The following is a 7121-nucleotide window of genomic DNA, read 5'->3' as shown; positions in this document are numbered from 1 at the left end:
ATGAGCATAGCTATCGCGCAAGTTTTATTCAAATTAGAAAGTATTCCTGGGTAAACTGTGAAGCTATGAGTCTCAGCCATGCAGCTGGGAGGAATGAACGACACAGACATCCTCCACGGCTGATTCCAGTTCATAATGGAGGAATATACTATCTTCAGAAGTGTAGGGCCTACCGTGAAAACTTGATGGGAATTGTCGTTGATTAGGTTCATAAATGGTAAGTTAAAACATCTTAACGTTTGTCACGTTACCTAACTTAATTGTATGTTAAACGGCATTAGAAGAATACTTTGTTCATCTAATTGGTTGATTTGGCCCGTCGATAACCAACAAAGGTGGTGATAGACAGATGGTTTATCCAATCAGCTAACCAGTATGTCCGCCCCTTCCCAAAAGTTCTTCAATGAAAAGTTCCCAGATGGATATGCGGAGCAAAGGAGTCAGGTTAGCTCGGGCCGGCCCTGCACAGAGATCCTGTTTTTTTCCCAGTGTATTCAGGACACAGACAGCTAGCGGTTGGTTAGGTGATGTTTGCAGTAAGTGACATAAAATGTTTTAGCCTAAAAAACGTGTGGCATCACTTACAGTAGAGCACCTTTAAGAAAAGTTCTTAAAATGATATATGGCAGGCGCGCGGGAACCTATTTTTGACCAGGGGTGCTGAATAACAAAAATAATGGATGTCCGACGATTTCTCCCCTCCTGGACATTTCGGATTTTGACTGCTAAATACATCATTTTAGTGCGGTGTGCGGGTGATAGAGAGAAATTTTAGGGATCAATAAAGTATATCTATCTATCTATCTATCTACGTCCTGGGCAGCCACAAATTCCAATGTTCCGCGACAGCACTCGGACTCCACTGCACCCACCCTAACCCCACAGAAGCGCACTTGACATCATTAGCCTATTTTAGTATAGCTAAGGAAAATTACTTTTCTGATCGTCAAACCCACACCAGAGATGTTAGGCTTTAAATATAGGCTAATAATCAGGCTGCAATGATCTCGCAAATAATTCCTGAATAGCCTAAAGTGTGTCGTCTCCACAGCAAGAATGTGTCCTAATAATTTCTATCTTAGCGACTAGTGAAATGATTTCACTAGCTATAATTTATTAATTTTGCAAAACTGTACAACATAATTAAAGTTTCTTTCAGCTTATCCATGCTTTTTTGAACGTGTAAATCGCATAGAATATGTAGGCCTACACACTTGATCGCTATCACCAGAGCCCGTTTACAGATTAGACATTCTCTGGCTATCACATAGCTGAAACCACGTACGCTACGGTTCTTACAGTAACTGACTCACGTTCACGTTGATCTCTATAACTGTTTTTATTTTTAGTAGCCTATATTCCAACCAATCCATAACCCTAGAAAAATTGAGATAGTCCTACCGCACACTGTTTTGACGTTTCACTTGATTTTATTCAGAGCGAACAACGCGTTTCGCATATAGCGTCCTCAGGTTCGCTCAGGTATGGTCTGAGCTCTCGGGTGTGTCTTTAATTACCTTCTAGTCACATGACCAGTTGTTTGTAACGTCCATTTTAAATGCCAATATCCCATATTCCCATAAACAGATAAATACAATCAACAGACAAAGATATTGAACACGTCCGCAAAGATATACAATATACAATATATACACAATTCTTATCAAATATATACATATATACATAATTATCATCATCAAAAATAGTGTCATCAAAAGTCCAACAAGATCAAAGAGTTTTGCAGAAACAGTACATATAGGTCACAGGTATCATCAATGCATCACCAATGCCACAAATACAGCTAAACCAGTGGGCAATACCCCATTGTCTATACACTTACATTTACAGAAAACAGCTTAAGTCCTGTGATTCATTCATGCCAGCGGGTTCAAGAGTGGACAGTTCATTTATCCAAAAGGCCTCTCTTCTCAAGAGCTGTTTGACTATGTTACCACCTCTAGGGTTTGGTAGTACCCTCTCAATGCCAATAAACCTGAGGGAGGCAACAGAACCATGCTTTTTTTCAATGTAATGTCTAGCAATGGCATAGTCAAGATTATTGTTTCTAATGGCTGCCTTATGTTCTGCTATTCTCAGCTTGAGGTTGCGTTTGGTCTGTCCTACATACATAAGGCCACAAGGGCATATCAGTGCATAAATGACATGGGTAGATAGACAATTTATAAATTCTTTGATCTTGTACTTTCGTCCAGTATGTGAGTGGCTGAATGTTTTAGTGTCAAAAGTGTTGGCGCAATGGGCACATCTACCGCATCTATAATTCCCATAGACTTGCTGAGAAAGCCAGTTAGTCTGTGTGGGTTCCTGGTACACGGAACTAACCACCATGTCTCTAACATTCCTGCCTCTTTTGAAACAGAAACGAGGTTTGGAAGAAGACAAATGGTTGAGATTTGGGTCGCATTGTAGGATTCTCCAGTGTGTATTTATAAACTTTTTGACTTGTCTCGAAGCCGTAGAATATTCTGACACAAACACAATTCTATTTTCTTGATTATGTTGTCTAGGGCGAGGATGTAATAGCTCTCCTCTATCCTTCTGATTGGCCCTTTCTCGAGTTATATCAATAAGAGCCTGACTGTACCCCCTCCTTTTTGCTATTTGACTCATCATTTCACATACACAAATATAAATAATGACAGACAGCGAATTAGTAATTATTTAAAAATATAGGCTATATAACAAATTTTTTAAATCTATCTCCTGCCAGCAGGGGGTGCTGCAGCACCCTCAGCACCCCCCTTCCCGCGCCCTTGATATATGGAGTATAACTGAACAAATGAGAAAGATTTTAGACCAATAGTGGCAAAATATTGGCCAATTTGTCTATAACCCGCCAGCGGACCGCAATGAGCAAAATGCCAGCGGACTGCCAGATCTGCCCCCAGTGGGCAGACAGTGGTCTGCCAGCCCCTTGCTATCTGGGCAGAATCCTATCACATATGTACTGTACCTATACACTATCTGGGTAGAATCCTATCACATATGTACTGTACCTATACACTATCTGGGTAGAATCCTATCACATATGTACTGTACCTATACACTATTACACAACAGCAGACATTGATTGCTAAGATCAGGGATGGGCAGTATTTATGATACGTGTATTTAATATATGTATTTCAAATATAAAATAGTATTTTTGTAATTTGTATTTTATTGGGTTGAAGAAAATGGCTTTGTATTTTGTATCAAAATACTTCATAGGTGTGTATTTTTTAGGGCTGTCAAGTGATTATCTTGATTATCTAATTAATTACAGACTCTGTGATTAATTACCAGTGCTGGGTCCTTAGAATCGTCCTCTCTAACTATAACTCTATATTTGTCAAAGGAGAAAGTATAATCTGCTTGTGTTTGATATCATTTTTAAGGTCTACATGTTAAGGTATACGGTATTGTCAGTTGTAGAACAGTAAAGTTAATACATATGATGTTTCTGTAACCTGGGATATATGAGGGATTCTTTGATGGGATGGGCCCCACAACCCCTGCAGGGAGCAGAGGCCCTGATGATTTGGGGGTTTTCCAGGTGAATCCTATTTATATGTCAATTATGCTAAGTTGTTTTTGGATAAAAATAGTAGATCCTTCTCACCTGTCTCTTGTCTTTCCTTTGGCTCTCCTCAGCTAGGCTCTGGCCTGCCTACTCACTTCTTCTGGAGGAGGCCTTGCCCTCTCTCTCTCTCTCTCTCTCTCTCTCTCTCTCTCTCTCTCTCTCTCACTCTCTTTCCTCCTCTTTCTCTATCTCTTTCTCTCTCTTTATTGGGGGTTTGTTTCTTTATGTTTGATGTATGTTTTATCTGGTGTATTGTCAAATTTTATTAAGAGGAATCCCCTTGAGATTTTCGAGGGGACCTCAAGAAAGAAAAACATACATTACAAACATACATACATACAGACGAACAAAAGACAAAAGCTCTCCCTCACACCAAAACCACCCATACCCTCCCAATTCCAACCATTAGGTATTCTACAGTTAAGGTCATTCATATAGACATACATGTACACATATACACACATATACACATACACACATATACATCTACATACATACATACACATACAAGAAATTATCAGGCAAGAGGAAAACAGTTGCAGCTTGTACAGTATATAAATAATTAAGGATAGACATCTTGAACTGGTGAAAAGAGGAGATAGATCTAAGAGACCCAGGTAAACTATTCCAATCTGAAGGGGCTTTAAATTCAAAAGCACTCCTCCCAATTTATTTAGCTATATGTGGTACAAAGAAGAAAATATGGTCAGTGTCTCTTAGGTTATAGGATGATAAATAAAGAGTCAAGTGTTGTTTCATATAGGATGGGTAGTTTGAAAAAAATGCCTTTATGAACAAACTGCAACCAGTGAAACTGTCGTCTCGCATTTAGTGAAAAAAGATTCAATGACAGATACATTTGACAGTGATGAGTTCTAAATGGACACCTTAGAACAAATCTGACAAATCTAAGTTGTTGACTTATATTTAAGTTTGTTGTTTGGTTAAGCTTACTTTGTTCCTTTGTTCCTTTGTTACAGTATGTTTACCTACCTGAGTTTTACTTACATTCAACTTAAGTGATACTAGTCACATTTACATTGGTTTATTGGTTAATAAATTGTTAATTCACCCACCAATTACACATTACATACACTCTTCTCGTATGCATGCCTACAGATATACTCTGCTATAGTTGATAAACTACTTGGTAATTATTCAAGGTCAAGTTCTTCTTTATGGAGGCAGATTAATCGTGGTTTCTCGTAATATTACCATTGTTTCACTAGTCTGTCCTATTGTTCAAATACACGTGTAAACCTGTGAGTGGCCAACACAATTCTCATCCATGAGGATGAGCATATTGTGCGCTGAGCACGGTGAGCCCGACGAGATCTCATCTCATGGTTCTCCTTTCAGTGGCGAGCCCGACGAGATCTCATGTTCATGTCAACAGTTCCATCTGGGCGTTCCATTCACTGGCCTAAGCAGCGCTTTCTCGTCTGCCTCCTTCAGTCACTGTAGCCAGAAGTGCACGGCAGCAAAGGTCACGAAATGCACTACAAAAACCAGCGCTAATTCTATTCTATTTCTGTACTTAATTCATTGAAATGAACATGTTATTTTGGCACCCTTATTATTTTTTGTAGTTTAAAAATGTTGCCAAATATTTTGGTAAAACCAATACTTTGGTTTTAAGATAACATGTAGGTTGCTCACACACACAATACACACCCTCCCTAACACCAACTTCAAATTTCTTGAGACCTTTAATCATCAGTTTCTTGAGAACCTTAATCAGCGGAATACATGGAAGCTGTTAGCCCATTTAACGCTTACACAGTACCCAGTTACTTATAAACTAATATCAGAGACTTCATTCTCTGTATTATATGTCAATAAGTTTAAAGCCGTTATTTTAAAGTAATAGAACTGCATTGGTTGGTTTGGGATGGCATTGGGATGCTTTAAGCCCACATTATGTGCCTCTCAGTTGGTTTGGTAGTTAGATGGTAGCACTTGGCAAGTTCATTTGTGACTTCTTGAGTAAATCTCTAATAAAGTAGGTTATGCAATGTTACAGACAGGTCAGCGTAGTTGATCTGTTGACTGTTTGCAGATTTCAGATGTCACTGTTTGCAGATTTCAGATGGCATGTCTTGTAGGCAGAGAAAAAGTTGTTGCTCTCAAACACTGTCCACTTTATCAACAGTCAGTGTAGTGGAATAGATTGGAATAGATTAAATAAACATATATGGAAGGTTTACAAAGTGATTTCATGCTCCCTTTGACGAGTATTTTTAGTATTTTTTTTTCAAAATACAACAATACAGTATTTTATTTTGATACATGGTTTATTTTGATACACTATTTTGATACACTTAAAATTAGGGTATTTCATACGGTATTTTATTTGAAAATACATTTTGATGTATTTTTGCCCATCCCTGGCTAAGATGCTATGTAGACAGCACAAGGGCCAGAAATGTGCAGTGCACTGGCACACTGAGGAGCCAAAACAAATCTCTGTGATATTTGTCGCACTGTAATAACAAATGTAAGTTTCTCTGATGCTCTATCTCAGCGACTGATGAGAGCCATTTGCAAAAAATCCATTTACTTGCCTGTCAAAGCAGCATATAGGAAGAGAATATGAATTTCCCTTGGATGATAAATAATATCTTTCAATCTATTTATCTGTCTAAAAGTAGGAGGAAAGAGGGGGGACAGAACCAGTGCAACAGCATAGTGAACATTCCACTTCCGTCACCAAACCAAAACGCCATGCACTCGACCCGCTACAGTTTGCATACCAGGAGAAAGTGGGCGTGGACGATGCCATCACTTATCTCCTACACAGGACACATTCTCACCTAGACAAGGAGAAAAGTGCTGTGATAATCATGTTCTTTGATTTCTCAAGTGCTTTTAACACCATCCAACCCCTCAGGCTGGGAGACAAGCTCCTGCAGATGGGTGTGGACGCTTACCTGGTATCCTGGATTACAGATTACTTGACTGAGCGGCCACAGTTTGTTAGATTGAAGAACTGTCTCTCAGACACTGTGATTTACCCTTTCTGCTGTAAGTGCATGTTGTGTGTTATGTCTGTTTGCTACTGAGACCTTGAATTTCCCCTTGGGGATCAATAAAGTAAGTAAGTATGTATGTATGTATGTATGTATGTATGTATGTATGTATGTATGTATGTATGTATGTATCTATCTATCTATCTGGTCATTCTGTGTGGCCATTGTTCTGTGATGGTTTGGTTCTGATGGACCAGCGCCATTATCCCTCTTTCTGTCCCTCTTTCTGTCCCTCTTGTGCCAATCACTAAAGTAGTCTCTCACACCCCCATATACTGTTTATGTACGTCACTGTAGGCTATAGTTCACTTTGGCCTTGATGCCCTTATATGTGGTTTTTGTGTTCACCGCAAAACATGCCTGAGCGAGGCCTAGGTTCTCACTAGGGGTGATTTCTAATGTACTGTATATCTGAGAAAGAGGCTAATGCCTTCACTTTCTCTTGTCTGGACAAGACCTTAAACAAAATGAGAAGTTATTGTAAGTGGGAGACCACTGCATTCCCACAG

The sequence above is a fragment of the Alosa pseudoharengus genome, unplaced genomic scaffold (genome assembly GCF_046254945.1).
Source record: "Alosa pseudoharengus isolate Yale_2024_CS ecotype anadromous, Long Island Sound unplaced genomic scaffold, YU_APseudo_1.1 YU_APseudo_1.1_scf_3, whole genome shotgun sequence".
Classification (NCBI taxonomy): domain Eukaryota; kingdom Metazoa; phylum Chordata; class Actinopteri; order Clupeiformes; family Clupeidae; genus Alosa; species Alosa pseudoharengus.
This window is presented reverse-complemented; position numbering follows the sequence as displayed.